Genomic DNA, 21264 nt, shown 5'->3' on the forward strand with positions numbered 1-21264 from the left:
CAAATGTGTAGTGCTTGGCTTTATAACAGAAATATGTTAGAAGTCTTCAAAATTAGCCTCTGGACTAGAAAGCGGCTAACATTAAAGGGGAATTCAGGTAATCTAAAGTGAGGGTCCTCATGAGGATATCTAAAGAAGAAAGGAGCTCCATCAGCTAATCCAGGAAGAAATGTCCAATCCATCCCTGCATGGCAGCAATGAAATGCTATCCTTCCCTCCTCCCCAGATTTCTACCCCATCTTAAACCGGTGTATCAGTGTGCGTGTAATTGTCTCCTTCTAGATCTGCTGATGGGCTTCTTCCTAACTGTATTCATTTGGATTCTAGTCCAGTCTGGCTATTTAACATCTGTTACAGATACATTGGTGGGAATCATTGTTTAAGCTAAAGATTATTAAGTACTTAGAAGGGCAAATCTTGTTGCAGAAGAATCTGCATGGCTTCTCTAAATGGAATAAGCTTCTCTAATGGAATAAGAAGTTATCATAATGGTTTAGTAAGTACTTAAAGGACAGGAAGGTGGGAGCAAGTATAAAAGGATAGTTCTCACAATGGAGTCTCCCAAGGATCTTTACTGGTGGCCAATTCATTCCAGTTTATTCATGAATAATGCAGAATTTGGGATAAGCTATAACATGACCATGTATATTGGCAACACCAAATTAATTAGTATGGCCGAAACAAAAAGGGGAAAACAAAGAATCACAAAATTTCCATAAACTGGAAACATGTGCATTAAATATAAACCTCTCGGAACATGGAAGTCCTTGTCCTTTTTGCAGACTTTTCAAATTGAAAACAATAATGGGAGCAGGATAAGGGCCTCGGTGGAGCTTTTCTCTCAGAGTGATTAACTCTTCTTATCATTTTATGTATTTACAACAGTCATTGCCATTACCCTTTTTCCTGCCTTTTCTTGAAAATGGGAGACAATACAGTCGTGCCCTGCTTAACGATTACCCCGTATAATGACGAATCCGCTTTATGACAATGTTTTTACGATCGCAATTGCGATTGCAAAACAATGTTTTAATGGGGTTTTTCATTTTGCAACGATCGGTTCCCTGCTTCGGGAACCAATTCTTCACATTATGACAATCAAAACAGCTGATCGTCGGGTTTTCAAAATGGCCACCAGCTGCTCAAAATGTCTCCCTGCTGTTTTTAGGAGGCATTTTTCGCAAGAGAGGCACCTGAAAATGGCCGCCGTATGGAGGATCTTTGCTGGACGAGCAGGTATTCAGCCCATTGGAACGCATTGAACGGTTTTCAATGCATTTCAATGGGCTTTTTTATTTCGCTTTATGACATTTTTGCTCTACAGTGATTTGTCTGGAACGAATTAATGTCATCAAGCGAGGCACCACTGTATAGCCAAACTGATATAAGCACTTATGTGAAACTGCAGCATTTATCTGAGGTAGTGCTAAATTTGACATGTTTTTAAAAAATTTGGAGGAGTGACAAGAGGAGAATAATGATCCTGCTGTCTTGCCGCACTGCACCTTATTGAAGAAGTCATCATCATCGCCTTATGACACAGCTGCCACTGCCCCTTTGGAAACATGCTAGACACTGAAACCAGAACTGCTACAAAACACACACACACACACACATACACAAACAACCCTCTAGCTCCTGCTCATCATATGTAGCCCCATATAAAAGGACCAGACGTACACTTGCAGTTACCTGTACATCATACAATAAATGGAAAATATGTTAAATTTAACCATGCCAACATTGGCCCAAAACAAGGTAAACTGCATTTTAGTTGCACCACAATTTTCACAGTAGGATTAACTAATGATGGTGAAATCTCAGATTAGCATAAATGGAGCTCATGAACTTAATTTTAGGTGAATCCGGACCTGATATTTGTAGTCATTTCTAGAAGGTCAGTTTAGTTTCTACATTTACATTGATTTCACACATGGGCATTTCCAGTCAGTGAACACTACTCATGGATTCACCAAGGATCTTCTTCTTGCACGTTAGAATAAATGGAGACATGGGGCATGCAATCATCATTGTGCCATCAAAGTCAGATAATTGCTTTTTGGTATAATGTGCATAAGCCAGAAACTCTCTGACCTCATGATTTGTTTGCAAGAGGAACATCCACATCTGCCATCTGGTTGGTCGCCAAGTTTTTGTTCATCAGTTGCTTGCTGCTCACAGTTTGAAACACACAGAAGTAATGCGGGCAGCCATAGTTTATGGCACATAAACTAAGGGAAAGAAAACTATAAAGATGGCAGCACTGTTGTAAATGGAATCCTAAATATGAGAAATGATTGCAACCTAATTAGGACCAGAATATCCTGCAAACCTTCCATCTGCCCAGATATTCCACTCACTCTACCCAAAACCTGTCCATTATATTCTGCAAAATATCTGTAAAACCATGACCAGGATGTTTTATCTCTGTCTCTCAATAAAGCTGTTTCTTCAGACTCTGGTGAATCCCATATTGCATGCAGAATTTGATAGGAGCATGCTGTCTGGTTCAACACCTTATTCTCCCAAGCTATGGCCAAAAGGACAGATTAAAGATAGCTAAAAACAGGGACATGGTGGTGCTGCGGGCTAAGCCGCAGAAGCCTGTGCTGCAGGGTCAGAAGACCAAGCAGTTGTAAGATTGAATCCACACGACGGAGTGAGCGCCCGTCACTTGTCCCAGCTCCTGCCAACCTAGCGGTTCGAAAGCATGCAAATGCAAGTAGATAAATAGGGACCACCTCGGTGGGAAGGTAACAGCGTTCCGTGTCTAAGTCGCACTGGCCATATGACCACGGAGGATTCTCTTTGGACAAAACGCTGGCTCTATGGCTTTGAAATGGGGATGAGCACCGCCCCCTAGAGTCGAACACGACTGGACAAAAATTGTCAAGGGGAACCTTTACCTTTACCTTAAAAACAGGATATCATGGTTGTATCCATCTCCTTAAATCTGTGCCAAGGCAGGACTGCAGCTGAACATTAGAGGTGAAAAGTAACAGCAAATAAATACGTAACTAAAGGAATTGAAATGTTAAAGATTCTGCATACCTTGGTTTAGTCATTAATCCGACTGGATACTGCAGCGAAGAACTCAGAAGACAGTTGAGACTCAGGATAGCCACGAAAGAATTAGAAAAGTTCCAGAGTAAGAATGTGTACTGAAGACAAAAGCCAAGATCACTATGACATCTGTGATTACTGTGGAAAGATGTGGAAGTGAGACAGGGAAGAAGCAAAGTGGGGAAAAAAATCATTTCATCAAAATGTGGCATTGGAGAGGAGCTTTATATGAAAAGGCAAGAAAGGCACATAAGTGAAGGCTTGATCAGATGAAGCCTGAACTCTTCCTTAGAAGGAAAAATAATGACTAAACAATGAGTTTTCGTATACAATGAAAAGACAAGGCTAATTGGAAAAGTTGATACTAGAAAAAGTGGAAGACAGCAATAAAAGAGGAAGGTGGAACATGAGACGGGTTGACTCAATAAATGTAACTGTGGTCTTTAGTTTGCAAGATCTGAGCAGGCAGAACTTCTTGGCTGTATCTAATTCAAGATACAGTAGTTAGTCTTTAAGGTACCACATGTTTTTTTCTTATTTTCTTTTCTTTTGTTTCTTTGGATTTTGTCTACTTCAGGAGTTTGCCATAATTCAGAGGCAACTTGGCAATACCTTACAACAAAGCACAAATTCTGAACGAAAGCTCCAATTGTAGCATACTAAACACATTTTATATCCTAAGAGAGTCTATCAAACAAATCCCATTTCTGTTGCATGCCTGCAACTGGAAAACAAACACAGCAAATGTCAAACCATCTGTCATACTATTGTACATGACTGATAGACTAAGTTTGACCTGATAGGGGTGGAGGTACATCAGTTGTTCAGCCCTTACCTGAAGCTTTTCTATTTCTTCTTTGCCTTCTTGCTTACCTTTATGTTGTCTTGTTCAGTATGTATGACAGTTGCAACAGGTAAGTATGTTCACCTCACCTTGGCAACCTTCATCTATCAAAATGGTTAACTTAGCTGAAAATAATACATCTGGGAACAACTGCACAGTGGCATAAGAGGGAGGAGCTGGTTCTACCCACCTTGGCTGCTTCACTAACCTAAGGAATTACAGGTTGACACAACAAAACAAAAACCATAGAGGAGTCATTGCTTCTATAGCATTTTCCTGCAACATTATTGCAACTTTTATAGCTTTTGAACAAAGCTATGAGTAGGAAAAAAAATACACATATCCTCTGTCTGTGTCCATGTGTGTTGAAGTGTTGCATCAAAAAAAAAAAAAGATGCCACCCAATTCAAGGTGCGGACTTCCTCAAGGAAGGGAGGGGGCAAATACTGTATACGATCAAAGTGAACAATAACAGTATTTTCTTTCCTTATGATTTTAACCACTATGAATTACGGTTATCAGTCACTGAGGTTTTATGCCTCAGGCATCAGTATATATGACAGGCTGTTTATTGTGTAACCACCTTTCTGAGTCAAAGATTAAAGCAATGTCCTTTTTCTCTCTTCTTTTTCAGCACGGCACATGTCCCATGCTCTTCCTGATCTTCCAGTTTAGTGCCCTGTCAACAGGCATCAGGACACATCTAAATCATTTTTTTGAAAATGGGTCACTTGACACATTGGAGTTTCTAAGCAGAACACTGATTACTGCTACCAGGGGTGGTTCACTTGTCACATTATATAGTGAGCAGAAAACAAGGTGCTAGTCCTCCTTTTGAGGCCTGCATTTGACAGAAAGCATGGTGGACAGCTTGGGCAAGGCAGCGACTATGAATAAGAGCAGTGCTGTCTGCCTGTATGCTGTCACTTCCAAGGCTGGAGCTCAGTTGGGTGTCGCCCCCCCCCCACAAATCCCCGCAAATGAGCTGCAACTAACTCATTTTTCATTGTTTCACACAGAAAGCCTGTCTTCCCAGGTGTTCTGTCTGTTCTACATGCAGGTTCACATTTGTTCTTTTATTATGCATGAAAGTCATACTGTACAACAGCAGCTATTTTTAACTACTATTTAAGTCTCCTTTCTTTGGCTGCTCTCTACCCAAGCCTTCAATGTTAAAAATACACAGGGGTGTGTGCTTTTTCACCCTCTCCCCCACTGCTGTAAACATAAAAGCATATTCTTTACACTCTAGTGCTCTGAACAATAGTTAATGACATTCTGATTTACTCGTACATATGAATAAGCTTAATTGTGTTCTTATTTTATTTAAGCTAGTTGCAGTATCAAGGAAACTCATTAAGGCTGTACTTGCTTTTTCCTTAGGCAAGGCTCAGGCATATTTCTCCAATTACATTAATCAGCATGACAGAAATACTAAAGATCTACTTCACATAGAGTCATTGTTTTCCTGTAAAATGGGTCACAGAAAATGCAAGCTATTTTCAGGGTATTTACCTTCCTTTTGTGTAGGCACAGAATTTCCATTTTAATTAGAAAATTTTATGTTTGTGAACAGCACTAGATTGACAGATCTGAAAATGGGAGTCTTCTGGCTATACCCCCCAGGTTTGACACAGCTTCAGGGATGTGAATATCTATTATTTCTACAGCTACTGACTACCTGTTTCTTCCAGGTCCACAACTGGCTGTCATGTCTGTTCAGTTGCTCTTGGTTTCCTTTGTTTTCTAGAATTAAATCCATCCCGATTTTAGAGCATTTTTTAAATACACAGATTTTGTGTGCCTTTTTAAAATATATTAATTGCTTGGACACTATAGCTTTGTTATGCACAAAAATTTGATATTTGATTTGTAGCAGTTGCTTCTTTTCTTTCTGCTGCAAGGTGGGCCAATCTGTTCTATTTAATTCATTTAAAAACAATTTCACATTCATACTTTGCTTTGTATTTGGATGAGAAGTGGTTAACTGAAGGAAAAAGGAGTTAGTTTCTGGGATTTCCCCTTACTTGGTGTATCTTTGCGAACTGTAGTGAGTGGTCGACCAGAGCTTGTCATTAGAGATGGGCATGAGCCAGAAAAAGGGTGGTTAATTTTGTTTTCTGATTCATCAAAGTTAACAAATAATTAACTTATGCTGATGAATTATTTGAATCATTTGTTGATTTGTCTTTGCCTTTAAAACTCTATAAAACAGTCCCCCCAAACACCTTGTTTTGTTTTTTTGCTTTTATTATACTTTCTGAAGCATACTAACAGGAACTTCCTCTTTGAAATACAGGGAAAAAAGATAGGTAACTAAAATAGAAAGAAGAACAATTAGAGAAAGCCAGGGTTAACAGCTGCTTAAAAACAACAACAAAAGACGAAGAACAGGTTAATGGAAGTCTTCTGAATGAGCCGAGGCCCATTATGATCTCCTCTACCTTTTGTGTTGTTGTTGGTTACTATGATATTTTCTGCCCTTTACCTTTCTTTATACAGTACATGTATCTTCTAACCAGCCACCCGTGATTTTTTCTTGCAACATCTTCCTTTTTAGAAATAGGTTAGGATGGTGGTCACATAGGACAAACCAAGCACTTTTTCTTAAGTCAAGATTGATTATTTGGAATATGTTCCCCTTATTCACTAATGACATTACTTTACCCAAGAAGAAAACAATATTGGTCATGCATGATTTCTCTTTCTTAAAAGCCACTTTGTTCATAATCATTTTGCTGTCCTCTAGGAGCTTTAAATATGATTGTTTCATTACCCTTCCTGAAAATCTTCCAGGTACAGAAATCAAGCTAACACTTTCCATAATTCCTTGAGTCAGTATATCTTCCTTTTTTTGAGAAAAAAAAAATAAAGAAACGTATTTTCTTTTCTTCTAAGACTGCTTACAAGATCTCAAGCATGATAGGAGGTAGCTTAGTTAGTGGCATGACTTTGGTTCCTCAGATGAATGCCATGAGGCCCCAGTGATTTTAATTAATTTAGAATGTCAAACATTTCTTTGCTTTCTCCCGTTGACCTGGTCTAGGTCCTTCTCTCTCTCTTTTGGCTAGTGCTGCTATGCATCCACCTTCCACTTTTCATTCATTATAAAGAATGAACCAAAGTAGAGAGTAGACCCTTTCAGACATTTTTAACTGGTTCTTTGCACCATGCTTAGAGGGGAAGATCTAAACCACCCCCACTCCACTGTTCCTTCCTCCAGATGCAAAGTGACAAGGCTGCAGAGCAGAAGTTCAGGCTTCCATGCATACTCTAAACATGAGAACCTTGGAAAAACTGAAGTTCTCCATCCATAAGAGCTTACCCTAGACCAAGAACTGCTCCTCTGTTAAGAAGCTCTTCAAAATGTGTGACAGAAAAGAGAAGGGCAAAGCCCGCTCCTCCTCCCGGAGCATGCTGGAGGCAATTAGGTAAGTAGCAACTGTTTAGAACTAACTCCTTCCATGTCTGTCCATGTTTTGAGCTAATTGCCTGGTGAAATGTATTTGCTTTCTCTGTTTCTTGTAGCATTTGTGTTAACATTTTGTTTCTTCTGATAAGGGAAGACAGAAATATATTACTTTAAAAATGAATTTTTAGAAATGAAACCCAGAGATTCTGGCCATTTTAATTAATTACTTCAATTTATGTCCAGTTTTCATTAGTGCCCAAGCACTATTCTGGGCAGGACTAAGTTTTTGCAATATAATAACTACTCTAACAGGAAATAATCAAGATATAAGCATGGTAGTCTTACAGTTAATTATTAATCTGCCTTTCATATAAGCTTTGGGGACTTTTTTTTCTTAAAGTAAGATTTTGGATCAATCCAAACACACCTTTCCAAAATGGTGTTTTTCCTTTCACTGACCTGGCATTCAACAGCAGCATTTCAAACTTAGGGGAACTATCACCAAGGCTATCCAGACTTAGTCAGTGGGGAAACAATTTGATGGAAAACCTGTTTCTTCCCCCTCTCTCACAATGACATGTCTGCCTCTCTGCTGTGTATCTTCCCATTCCTTCTATAACTGCAACAGCTGCTCTTTGATCCTTCTCACCACCATCCCACTTTTGCCAAAACATCTCTCCCAACAATAGGAAAACAAGCAGGTCAGTAAGCAACAAGGCTTATTTCTTTTTCCATGCAGGGTATCAAACAATTACCCATCCACTCCCAAAAAGAACAATCCCTTTTAGCATTGTTCCACTGCAGACCATCTTATATCCCTCTTCCCACAGTTGCAAAGCATTTTGGGAGGGTGTAGGTTAGCTGGTCTTTGACAACTCTGGGGCTCAGTCCTGTAAGGAGAAGGACCTTTTGCTGATGGTAGGAAAAATCTGGCATTACAACAGCCAGCAGTAAAGCAAGTAGCAATCCATAAGTCAAATGTCTCTTCCCCAGATAATGTTAGCAGATCCTCCTCCTGGAGTGTTTCTTTAGCTAAGCAAGTAAAAAATCTACCATATTTTTTGCTCCATAAGACGCACTTCCCCCCAAAAAAAGTGTGGGGGGGAAGTCTGTGCGTCTTATGGAGCGAAGGTGGCATTTCTCATGGAAGTTTTTAACAGTATTTAGGTACACCCTGGTCATCCCTGCCTAGACTATGGAAATTTCCTTAAATAAGGAGAGGCTGCAGGGGGTGGAGGAAAAGGTTCCAAGGTCTCTTTCTCTCTATGCTCACCTTTTTTGTATTTGTTTTTTTTTTCAACTGTATAGGGCCATATGGAGAACTAGCAATGTGCAAAAATCACTATTCAAGTCACAAAGTACTGTTTAAAATTGTGTTTTTTTGTAAGCTTGAACAGGTACTCCAGGCTTTGATGACAACTTTTGTTTCTTTATCTAGATAAACATACACACATCACTGCAACACACATTTCTCTGTTTTCTTATGACCAGTATATGAATCCATTTAGAAAGAGCTAGATATAGTGAAAATAATGCATTTTGATAAATTTATTTTCCAAAGATTACGAATATCAGACTTAGCAATGAAATACCGTAATTTTTGTAGCCACTGTCAAAAGAAATACAACTATGAATGCCCATTTTAAAAAGTACAACCATTTGGTTTTCTAAATAGGGCAAACATTTTATGATCTCAAATCTAAACAACTGATAATCTACTTAGATTGCAAAATAATTGCAGTATTACTTAAACTGCAGTGAAATGTGCATAAAAAGGTCAGGAAAACCTGTTGAAAGCCTTAACAGTTTAGAGAAAGACACTATAAAATGAGTTTCTTAGTCTTGTCACATACTCATTGCAAACTGTATTTTATTTTCTTGGTTTGGTTTGGTTTTTGGTGGTGTACATCAGTGCTACCATGTTAAGGAAAAACAAAGTTGGCACCCACTAATGGTTCTATTAATGTTCTTTAGTTTAAGTCATCTGCAGACCCTTTCTTTGGACCAAGGATATATTGTATGATAGAATGAAGGAGGAGGGATTAGTGATGCAATATATGTAGGTATTGTAACTTCCTACATAGGCAGGCTGAGGCAAAGAGGCAGTCCTGAAACCAACAAAATCAGGGAGCTGGACAGGGGACATAATGTATTTGTCTTCAGTGTGGAAGGGATTGTCACTCTTGAATTGGCTTCCTCAGCCACACTAGATGCTGTTCCAAGACCTCTATTCAGAGCACATTACCATAGTCTTTAGAGACTGAAGGATGCCTACAGTGTAACTTCCCATCAGTGCACACTCCAAAGATTATGTTTTGAACGAATAAGCATCTTTGGAGCTCTGACTCAAGGAAGAAGAGACAACAAATTTTTCTCAGGAAAGATCCCTAGTGGTCAATAGGGAATGATGAGCATGACAAGATGGGGTTATTTGGAGTGATCTGGGTCATGTTTAAAGGTTCTTATCTTTGTTGCCATCTATTTTATCTTGCTTATGAGCAATCTGTCCATTCGCATAGGAAACATTTCTTCTCCCATGAGAAGAATCCAAGCAGCTCTTCAGATCACTGCAATTTCTTCCCCTTTTGATTATTGACCCACTCCTCTGCCCCTTTCCCCACCTTTTGTCATGGCTCTTATTCTCTGTGCCATGGGGATTGCCCTTCCCTTTTAATTTAATAAGAGATATTGTGCTACAGCAACACACCAACCTTTCATAGATGCTTCCTTATATCTAATATAACACTACATCGCTTAGAAGAATATTTTAAAAAATGGGAGAAGAGGAGAGGGTTTCTGCACATTTTTTTCTACTGTCACAACCCAACACATACGTGACAGGGTGATCCCTGAAGAGAACACCATCCACAGCTCTATTTGGGAGTGAGTTACGCAACCACACAAACTACTTTGCTATTTTGCCCTTTCCTATGTCTTTAAACCCATCCACTACTCCAATGGCATCTGAAAGTCATTCTTACATTGGAATTCATTTTTCCAAATATGGTTCATACCAATGTGCTAGGCTTAAAGGTGTTACACAGCAAATTGCAACTGAAGCATCTTGGTCTTGTGAGGACATTTGCAGACTTCAGAGGAGACTCTGTTGTTTGAATGGTTGTTGTGTTTTTTTCAGGCTCTTTGGCCGTGTTCTGAAGGTTGTTCTTCCTAACGTTTCACCAGTCTCTGTGGCTGGCATCTTCAGAGGACAGCACTCTGTGCTCTGGTGTAGTTGGCTTGGGAGTGGAGTATTTATGGCTGTGAGATAGGCTTTTGTCCTATTCAGGAGATGGGTGATTAGTGTGTCTTGTTGGGTGTATTGTTGTGATAAGGAGAAGAGATTATCTGTCACTGTGATTGATGGGTGTCATTAGCTGGTCTTTTGTGTGTAGTGATCCCTGGTCCTTGTGGCTGGGTGGAGGTGGTTGACCTTTTGCACACTGTATTTTTCAGAGCTGGAAACCAAGTTTTGTTTAGTTTCAAACTTTCCTCTTTTTTGTTGAAGTTCTGCTGGTGCTTATGGATTTCAATGGCTTCCCTGTGCAGTCTGATGTAATGATTGCTGGTGTTGTCCAGTATTTCAGTATTGTGAAATAGAATTTCATATCCAGCTTGTTTTAGGGCATGTTCAGCTACTGCAGATTTTTTCTAGTTGTTTTAGTCTGCAGTGTCTCTCATGTTCTTTGATTCTGGTGTGGCTTCTTCATTTTGTGGTTCCAATGTTTACCTGGCCACATCTGCAAGGTATCCGGTATACTCCTGCAGTGGTGAGGGGGGTGTCCCTTCTGTCCTTTGCTGACCATAACATTTGTTGCATTTTCCACTCCCAAGCAAATTACACCAGAGCACAAAGTGCTGTCCTCTGAAGATGCCGGCCACAGAGACTGGTGAAACGTTAGGAAGAACAACCTTCAGAACACGGCCAAAGAGCCTGAAAAACCCACAACAATCATTAGATCCTGGCTGTGAAAGCCTGCGCGAATACTCTGTTGTTCCCTTGGATGTAACTGGGATATTATCTTATTGCTTCTGTGGTTTCATCCAAAGACTCAGAACGCTTGGAAGTATCCAACATTTATGAGGTACAATTTTCTGAGAGCCTTTCCAAGAAGAGGAAGAAGAAGAAAAACTAGTGATTAAATATATAATAGTATCCTGAGTTACTTTCCCTACTTCCCATATTTGTATTGTAATATATTTGGAAGAAAATTCAAGAAGGCTGTTCTATAATTTATAGGTTTCCATAAAATTTATAATTCTCCTATCTCTTACTGATGTGCATGCTCAAATATATGTATATGCAAGCATATGCAAAGGTACATGCTGTAAAGGCATGTGCCTCATTTGCCCAGCTCCACAGCTTGAAACCATTTAAATTCCCTGTCAGAATGATACCTTCAATAATAATAATGCATGTCATCATGTTAATTCTGACATCTAGCAACTCTTTTCAGGGTTTCCTAGGTGTAGAATACTCAGAAATGGTTCACCGGTCCCTTCTGCTGGTGGTGCCTTGGGATTGTGCTGCTTTCCTAAGGCTACACAGGGTGATTCTTCTCTGGGGACATACAGTGGGGAATTGAACTCCAAATCTAACTCACTGAGCTATCCAGCCAGCCTGATATCTTCATTAAAATAATTGCATACTGTCCAGTGTATTCTCACTTATGATAACCATAACCAGGATTTTCTACATAGAGTGCTCTGATGTGGTTTACCATTCCCTTATTTTGGGTGTAGGGTGGCATCCTGGGACTGTGCAGTTTCACCAAGGCCTCACAGGCTGGCTGTTCATTGGGGAATTTAACTCCCAGCCTCTGGTTCTGCCATCGGATATTTAATTCATTGAGCTGTCCAGCCAGCTGATACATTCATTCAGCCAACATAAATCAAGGGACAGGAAAGGAATACAAAGGCTTTCAGACTTGTATTCCCCTTCACTCTTCCTGTCCTTTGTAACACCATGCCTGATAAAGGTCACTGACCACAGGAGCCTGTGCACAATTATGTGTATTTTTAAAAAAACTCCAAAGGCCTAATAATACCGTACCCTAATGTAGAATTCGGATATTGAATGTGTTGTTCAACATGGCTGCCACTGCACTCTACATAGTTCACAACAAAGTTTCTATGCATGTTCAAGTGATGGATTCAATCAGATACCCAAGGAAGCTTCTAGGTTTCTCTTTTGCCAATCTGCCCTTACAGATATGTTTTTAGTGGAGATGTGCACTGTCTTAGGAAAAAGGTATAAATATGAACCCAAATTAGGGTATTTTTGCACTTCCAGAGTGATCACAGAGCATAAGAAGACAATGGAAAGCATGTTCTTCACCTTAGAAATGAATTTTCCTTCCCTTTCCTACTGTAGTCATTGATTACTTCACCAACCTTTTGTGGCTACAACACTGCTAATTTTAGATCCAGGGAACAGGAAGGATGGGGCGAAGAGAGAAAGGATGGAAAAAAGGAATTGAGAAGGAATTGGAGAGAACTGGCCCTTTTGTTCTTTCAACATTCCTCTCCCACTCTACTCCTGGTGGCTAGAAAAAAAGGTGGGCATAAAATAAAACAGAGCACCCAGCTATGCAGGCTGCTGCTGGTGGTCCTCTGTCTTTGCCATCTGTAGGAACCAAATCTTCATGGAGAACTGAAATTGCTCAGATACCGTCACAGATGCAAGGGGGCACAAGGTAGGTAGGTTAGGATTATTTTGAAGATAAAGTTTAATGATGAAATGGAGATACATATCTCAGAATTGTGGAGGGGGCATCTGAGCTACAACTGCCATTGGCCATGTTGGCTGGAAAATTTTGGAAATCAAAGTGAAAAATGTACATCTCCAAGCAGTATTTTCACTGCAATCTGTATTTAAATGGGCCTGGGTCCAATACAATATTGATACCATATCCCTTTTCATGTTGAACATCCTACTTGTGAATATTCACCACACACCAATTAGAACAGAAATGCAACTCATCTCATCAGGGGGATAATGGATCATAGAAACCTCACTACAAATTTCAGCTCACTAGGCAACGGAGTTCCTGGAAGGTCTATCAGAAATGACACCTTTCAGCTTCATGTTGTAATAATGATGATACACATCTAGCAGAGAATTCTGCAGTCTGGAATCTGTAAGTTCTAAGAGACTGGCACCCAGTCAGCAGTTTCAGCTGACAGATGGCCATAATGATATGAAGATAATTAAAAAAAAAAAAAAGCAAACCTGTTTGCCCTGTAACTTGGTAATTCTGTATAAGGTAAATTACATCTATTTCATTTTTCAGAATAGTATATAGTTTATAGTATTGCACTAAAATTTCATAATATAAAAATACATCAAGCTTTGCTTGATCTTAATTATTTTGCATACTCCATGAATTTTTTCTGTTTTAACTTGTGAAAATAATCTCATGTAGTATAGCACCTTGAGTGATCTCGTCTTTATATTTTTTGGGGGCTGGCTTCTTCTCAAATAAATGAAGGTGGTCTACTGAGTTTTCTTCTGCATTTTGTTTCTACTTATACTAATTCCACCTGGATTTGAATTACATTCAATAATTAGCATGGTAAATGTTTAATACCTTTTAGTGATAACTTCTGTAAGAAGTCTATAATAAAAGACTCCCATGTAATCAGTGTTTTTCTTCCCCTCTGCCCCAAAACCCGAAGCTGATAACTCACTAATTTGCCAATTAGTTGTGCTGCAAATTTTGTTCTTGAAGAAAGCAATGTGGCGTTATCGAGTCAACTAATTTCTCCCCTGAGAATGTGTTTTGTTGTGTGATATCTTGAATTATGTAAGACTTAATTTGTGACACTTCAAAGTAAACTTGGTTGCGTTCCAAAGACCTGCGTACACAGGGGCTCCCACTGACAGCAAAGGCATAGTCTTGTTTTGTAAGCAGATGAAGCTGTTTGCTCTCCCACAGCTGTCTAGGAAGAAACATTCTTCTGTGAGAAATTGCCTCCCTGAGTTGTCATTGCTGCAGAAGAGTGCAGCAATGATCTTTTGCTGGCAGAGCAAATCAACATTCCAAAAGGCAAGTCTAAAAATGGGGGCAGCTATTAAAAAAACATTATAACATTGAAACTGGGCTTCTGATCAGCACCAAGAAAAGCCATAGGCTTGAGTCTGCAAGAGCTGAGCAGGGTAGGACATTTTGGAGATTGCTCATTCATAGGGTCACCATGTCAGTGGTGACTTGATGGCACATAACGGCAACAAATATACTGTATGAAGGATGACTGAGAAAGAGTTTCCCACTTGTGGGAGCTGTGTGACTACAGGAAGTCTAAATACTCCCAGGTGCCTGCTGACATTAGTCGGTGGAGCTCATATATACACCTACCTCCTGTCCACAGTTTTAGTCATAAATGTGAGCAGGGAAATGTTTCCATAGGGTTACAGATTTAGATTTGAATACAAATCAACACTTCCAAAGGATTTTGCCATATCACTTACACTCAACATACCTTGTAAGTTAGGTAATGTGTTCCAATTTATGAACGGTCAAAGCTGTGTTTTAACAGTGGATGGGGCTACAGGCATGAAGCCTGGTCAAAGACAACTGTGTAGGACAATATGTGATTCTGACTCATTTGGCTATTTTCTATCAAGTCTAGAAAGCAGAACTCAGTTCTATGTCTGTTTGGCAGGTAAGGCGAAGCGCAAGCCCCCTCCCACATTTGCAAGCCAGAAGTGATTCAGTGATGCGCTTGCATTATAATGCATTCAGAGAATCTTTAAAATATTTCATTCAGAGGCATTGTTATGTGTTGTCAAATCAGAGCTGACTTTCAGAAACCCTAATAGGTTTTTCCAAGGTAAATTAAGTATTTAAGGAGTGGTTTTACAAGTTACACACACACACTGTATGAGTTTCCATAGCAGAGCTGGGGAATTGAACTGAGGTTTTGTGAGTTTTAATCCATTACTCTATCCACTACCCCACAGTGGGTGTTCAGAGGCTAGGCCTTGAAAAACATAAGGGAACTTGAATCTCTTGAATTGCATTTCGCAACAAGTATCAATTAACAGCATACAAAAACTAGAAAGGCACTTGGTAGTCCACCCCAAAAACGACAGAGAATAGGTTAACAGGGAACAGGCAAAACTGTACCTTGAATGCACCCATGGAAAATGGGTATTTTGATGATTATACCACTGATGATCAGTGCTGTTGGTCCTTCTGCATATAGCCAGCTGTTAATGAGGGATCCTGATGTTAGCTAGTTTTGTATAACATTCCTTTGTGTCTCTAGTCTATTCTGTTCTGCTCCTCTTAGAAGAATGAAACACAAAGCAATACGGCAATCCACTGCAATCCCGAATCAGTTTGCAGATCTTTGTTGGCATGATAGTATGTCTTTGTGTATTGTGCTTGTAGGTCAACACACTAAAAACCTGGAGGGGAGGAGAGGGAAGGGAAGGGACAGCGAGTCAGTGGGGCACATGCAGTTGTATCCATCATGCCAGGGGAGCAGAACAGAGAGTAAAGTGTCAGTGTTGTGACACATGAAACTTCATTTACGGCACAAGCTCTAGTGGCAGTAGCACAAAGCCTGAAAAACAAACAAACTCTCCTCTTCCCATCACTTACTTGCTTCCATGACATCACAAGGGCCAACCCTATGACATCACATGACTCTGCCCCAATCTTAGGTTTTGACTCCGAAATCTCACAAAATGAGATGCTGTTGACCTGGCAACCTTACTCATCATCCATATCTATATGTTTCCTGAGGTGATACAGATGGCACTTGCTGGTATTGCTACTAATTTACCACCAGTATTTTGTACCTCGGGACGTGGTGGCGCTGTGGGCTAAACCACAGAAGCCTGTGCTGCAGGGTCAGAAAACCAAGCAGTCGTAAGATCGAATCCACGCGACGGAGTGAGCGCCCTTCGCTTGTCCCAGCTCCCGCCAACCTAGTGGTTCGAAAGCATGCAAATGCAAGTAGATCAATAGGGACCACCTCGGTGGGAAGGTAACAGCATTCCGTGTCTAAGTCGCACTGGCCATGTGACCACGGAAGATTGTCTTTGGACAAAACGCTGGCTCTATGGCTTGGAAACGGGGATGAGCACCGCCCCCTAGAGTCGAACACGACTGGACAAAAATGGTCAAGGGGAACCTTTACCTTTACCTATTTTGTACCTTGACATTTCTGAATTAGGGACATAGATGTTACAGAACCAGTTATTTAATAAACATATTCAGAGTTTCAACCCTGGGTCCATCTTTGCATAGGAGTCCAGGCTGCACCTTTACTCAGAAGTAAGCCCTATTGAACTCAATGGGACCTATTTCTGAGTAAACATGCACAGGTTTAAGCTGTGTCAGGCAAAATTCAAAGAAACAAGACAAAGCAAAGCAAAAGAAGACAAAAATATGTAGCACCTTAAAGACATATATTTTAACGTAAGCTTTTGGGGACACGTCCACTTTGTCAGACACATGCAAAGAGAATGAAATATCAGTCACACAGTTACACAAGTAACGAAATATTCATTGGCTCTTGGATGTATAGTGCATCTGCATGCAGTAATTTATGGCCCATGTTGAATTAGAGCACTGTTGTAAACATAAACATTCCTACCTAGACTAGAAGCAACTTGTTATTCTTCCTCTGGAAAGCTGATCTGCAGTACTTTTAATAGATCCCTGGCAGAGCTGGTGGACAGATCACCTTGTCTCACAGTAGGAATTTGAACATTGGCCTCTTGGTCTCTTCAAACTCTATATTACTAATCTTGCTAAATTCAACAACTCACTTCGAATGTGATTATTGCTATTACAGCAATGGCTGATTTCTCTTGGCTTCCAGTCAGACTTGATTAGGAAATGAGAATTTGATTACGTTCTGTTTCCTGCAGATCCAGCATACTTTGATAAGAACAGACCATGCTGCTCTTTCTGTTCTTGTCTATCACTGGAAAAATTAAATGAGACTGACATTTATGTTAATAATAAAATGCACCTTATTTATACTCACACTGTGCGAGCAAAATATTTAGCTATCCCTGCTTTGATAGCATGAGTGTCACCTGACAAATAGTCTCATGCTTATATGAAAATCCATTTTTCTGAGGAATATTTTGAGCATTGGATGGCTTGAGTGGGGGGGAAATGACTGAATTATAATAATAATAGGGTGGGATCCAACAATGCACCAACTCACAGAACAATGGAATCCAGCAGAACTGAGAAAGCGTGAACTTCCTTCCCCTTTGCAGCCATTTCTGTACATCACAACAGCTGCCTCTGGTGGAGTGGGAAGTCCCCAGGGGCTCATTTTCAAGAGGAGTGAAGGTTTGTACCTGGAGGGGAGAAGACATTTCCAAAAGGTCTCATAATTGAACCCTGGATTTTACACACAGGCAAATTAGTACTGATGGGAAGGACTATGCAAAACACATTAGATATATGTTAACCAGAATGGAAAAATCAGTACTGCATTTGTGTATAATTTCTGAATATCATGTAGCAAAACCAACAAAGACTCCTGGGGCCACCTTAAAGACTAACTCATTTTGTTTGGCTCATGCTTTCGCGGACTGCAGACTGTGAAAGCATATGCCGAACAAAATGTGCCAGTCTTTAAGGTGACCCTGGGAGTCTTTCTTGGTTTTGCTGCCATAGATTACAGATTAACATGGCCACCCTTCTGAGCAACATCATGTAGGCATCCAATATAAATACCACATTGACAGTCCTCCAGAAATCCAGTTCAGACTATACCTGGCATGTCCTTCTTTTTAGCCGTAACAAATTCAACTGATAGACAACCTTTCTGACATAATGGAGGCTTGTTTACCTGATGATCTCCTTTGAGTAGTGATGGGAAGGAAAATCACTCTGACCTTCAACATGTGCTGCAAATATTGTCAGCTTTTCTACTAGGTAGGTTTAACATGGATTTTATATATGTCACTAAAGGAAACACTGCCAATAGTGGTTTATCCTTTAAAATTTGGACTGATTTCTATTTCTCCTGGAAGCCAACAGAAGATTCAAGGGTCACTGAAAGAAGATCTAACTCTGAAAGGCAAAAGGCAAAGGGAAGCGGATGGAAGTCACAAAAACAACCTGTTCTGTAACACAGTTGGCAACAGAGACTATGTCTGGCAGGACTAGTCCTCTTGGCTGCATGGTCCCTGTGTGGGCATTGGAGTGAACACTTTTCAAATGTGTATTATATCCCATGAGTCTCTTACACTGATCCCACAGGTTTTTTACCTTCAAATCTGCCAGAGTGTGCTTCTGTCAGTCAGAAGTTAGTTAGTTAGTTAGTTAGTTAGTTAGTTAGTTAGTTAGTTAGTTAGTTAGTTTGTTTGTTTGTTTGTTTGTTTGTTTGTTTGTTTGTGACCCATTAGTGCACAGCACTACTCTGGGTGGTGTATATATAAAAACTAGAACAACATAATGGCTTAATCAAGCATAATAGCAACCAAACAAAGTCAAAATAGACAAGGCATTAAACTCTGATGGCACAGTAAATATGAGTAGCCACAGAAGACCGGGAAGTTTGAGAGAGACTGCCACCAAAAAGCTTATTGGAAGGGATCATAATTTTAGCAGCCTGCTAAAATTAAGGAGGCAGGGGGCCAGATATGACTCCGCTGGAAGATAGTTTCAAAAAGTTGATACCACTGCTGAAAAGGCCCTGGTTCCTTGTCGAAGATTTTTAGCATGTCTACTCACAAGAGCATAGCTTGTGAAGATCTGGTGGCAGAGGCAGATGACCTTGGGGAGAGACACTTTATTAAGTAGCATGGCCCCAAACAAAAGATCAGGAAGACACCATGCCCTATTGGGCTATCACCTGAATTAGCTGCCTGTTTTTTTCTCACACAGATAAAAGAGCATACCTGCACAATGGATTAAGGTAATAATAGTACCCCTTTAAAAAAAAACGAGGCCTGCAAACACGAGAAAAGGGAGCAAAATCTTATTGTTCCACCCATGATAGTTATGACAGTGCCAAGGCAGGTGCTATGCACGAAGCGTTTCCACTGGTATATTGCACAATGAGACAAACAATTGGACAACTGAATTGTGGAATTCCTTGTTGCTGGGTGTAATGCTGGCATTCCTTTACATTATAGTGACATGAACAGGATCTTGTCCAATAAGTCTGTCCATTGTGAGTAAGTTGTATGCAAAGCCTTCAACTAGTAAGAACTTAGTTTGGATGAAGGACAAAAGCATTTTGGTGCAGAATAGAATGGCTACTGTAGGAAAAGACCTATGGTGGACTGTTATGTTATTCCTGCTTATCTGACAGAAAAATATGTATTAATTCAAGATGGTGGAAATTTTATACAGTTCTTTCCCCCACTATTCTTTTCTTTTAAATTTGAAAGGAGCATTTTAATCAATTCCTAGGAGTTACTATGGGATAATTGGATGAGGTCTCAATAGATAACAGATTATCCAAAAATTATATACTCAGATGTATTATCAGATTAGTTATCTGTTGTGATCTACAGGACAAATTGTCTGAAGAGATTATTAAAAGCAAGCGCATTAAACAAGGTTGTATTTTGGTCCCATGTCCTTTTAAAACTGTTTATGCATGATCCGGGGCCTGACTTGAGGGTTTTAGAGTGTCATTTCCCAAGGTGTGGCCCTCAGTGGCTCCCATTATTACTCTATGCAGACAATGCTGTGGTACTACCTCAAACATAACTAGTCCTAAAGCATCTAATAATGCCTTATGCATCTTACTGGGACACCACTGTATTGTCTTAATTTTGTAAAATCCGAAATTATAAGGTTCCTCCCTCAAGGTTAAGGTTGCCAGATACACGGGTACTAAAAGGAGGACATAGAAAGACAAAAAGGAGGACAAAGGAGGACATATTGAATGTTTCATTTGAATCATTCCAGATTAAACCGACAATTAATACAATTTTATTACAATAGCTGCCAATAAATGTCTTTTAGTGAACCGACCAAGAAACAGTTATGTTAAAAAATAAAAATAAATTCAATGGAGGCTTTTTTTCAAAATACCGGGAGTGGGCAGGCAGGTGGGGGTGGGGAAAGCCAAGGGGAAGGGGGTCCTTCCACCTCTCCCCCTCCCATCCAAAATTATAACATAAAATATATAAAAGCCTGACGTTTTATATTTGCCTGCCTGACGGAGGACATTAGGCTAAAAAGGAGGACATGTCCTCCTTTTGCCTGACATCTGGCAACCCTACTCAAGGTTTAGAAGAGTTTTCATTAGACAGTAAAGAGCAGTGTTTCAGAGAAAGTCAGAATTCAGATACTTCAGCAAAGTTTACAATATAAGTCTGGCTGGACTATGTGAGCCTGAAGGCGGATCTGAAGGCACCTCTGCTGTCCATCCTGAGGGAAAAGGGGAATATGAATGAAGTTAGAGAGATAGGTACAAAGAAAGAAGGGAAGAAGTGAGAGACTCCTAGCGGGAGGGTGGAGACAGACAAGAAAAAGGATGAAGGGGAAAAACATTTGAAAGAAGTGAGAATGGAGAATCCAGGGACTGGTGGACAGGAAAAGGCAGGAAAACAGGAGGAGAGGAGAGTATGTAAGGAGGTTGAGAAGAGGGAGAAGGGGGCTGAAGCAGGAGCTGCAGAAGGTAAGAAAAAGAAGATCCTTCCCCAAAGATGGGAATGGATCTGGGTGGAGAACCAGTGGACCCACAAGTGGGAGAATTTAATGGTCCCATGGGAAGAAGCTGACAGGAGAAGGAGAGAGAAAGTGCCCTAGAAGCCGTTCTGGTGAGGTGAGAAAGAGGTGTGAGAGTGGGGGCGAAGGATTTGTGAAGAGAGGGCAAAAATAGAGAGGGGAAAAAGAGAAGGAGAAGGCGGGATGGATGACTATATTTGGGGAAATATCTATAGCCCAGAAGTCTGTGAAGTTTCGCCCCTGGGAGATGAGTCCACACAAACCAGAGATTATCTGGGGGA

General features: G+C 40.2%; 1 long non-coding RNA gene across 1 annotated transcript in view; it reads left to right on the plus strand.

Moving 5' to 3' along the window:
* Nucleotides 1-19884, plus strand: part of LOC144586957 (uncharacterized) — a 161792-nt gene extending 141908 nt beyond the window's left edge. The window contains exon 2 of the long non-coding RNA XR_013542059.1: nt 18608-19884. This is a non-coding gene — a long non-coding RNA (uncharacterized LOC144586957). The remainder of the gene's footprint in view (nt 1-18607) is intronic.
* The last annotated feature ends 1380 nt before the right edge of the window (nt 19885-21264 follow it).

Source organism: Pogona vitticeps, chromosome 1 (genome assembly GCF_051106095.1).
Source record: "Pogona vitticeps strain Pit_001003342236 chromosome 1, PviZW2.1, whole genome shotgun sequence".
Taxonomy (NCBI): Eukaryota; Metazoa; Chordata; class Lepidosauria; order Squamata; family Agamidae; genus Pogona; species Pogona vitticeps.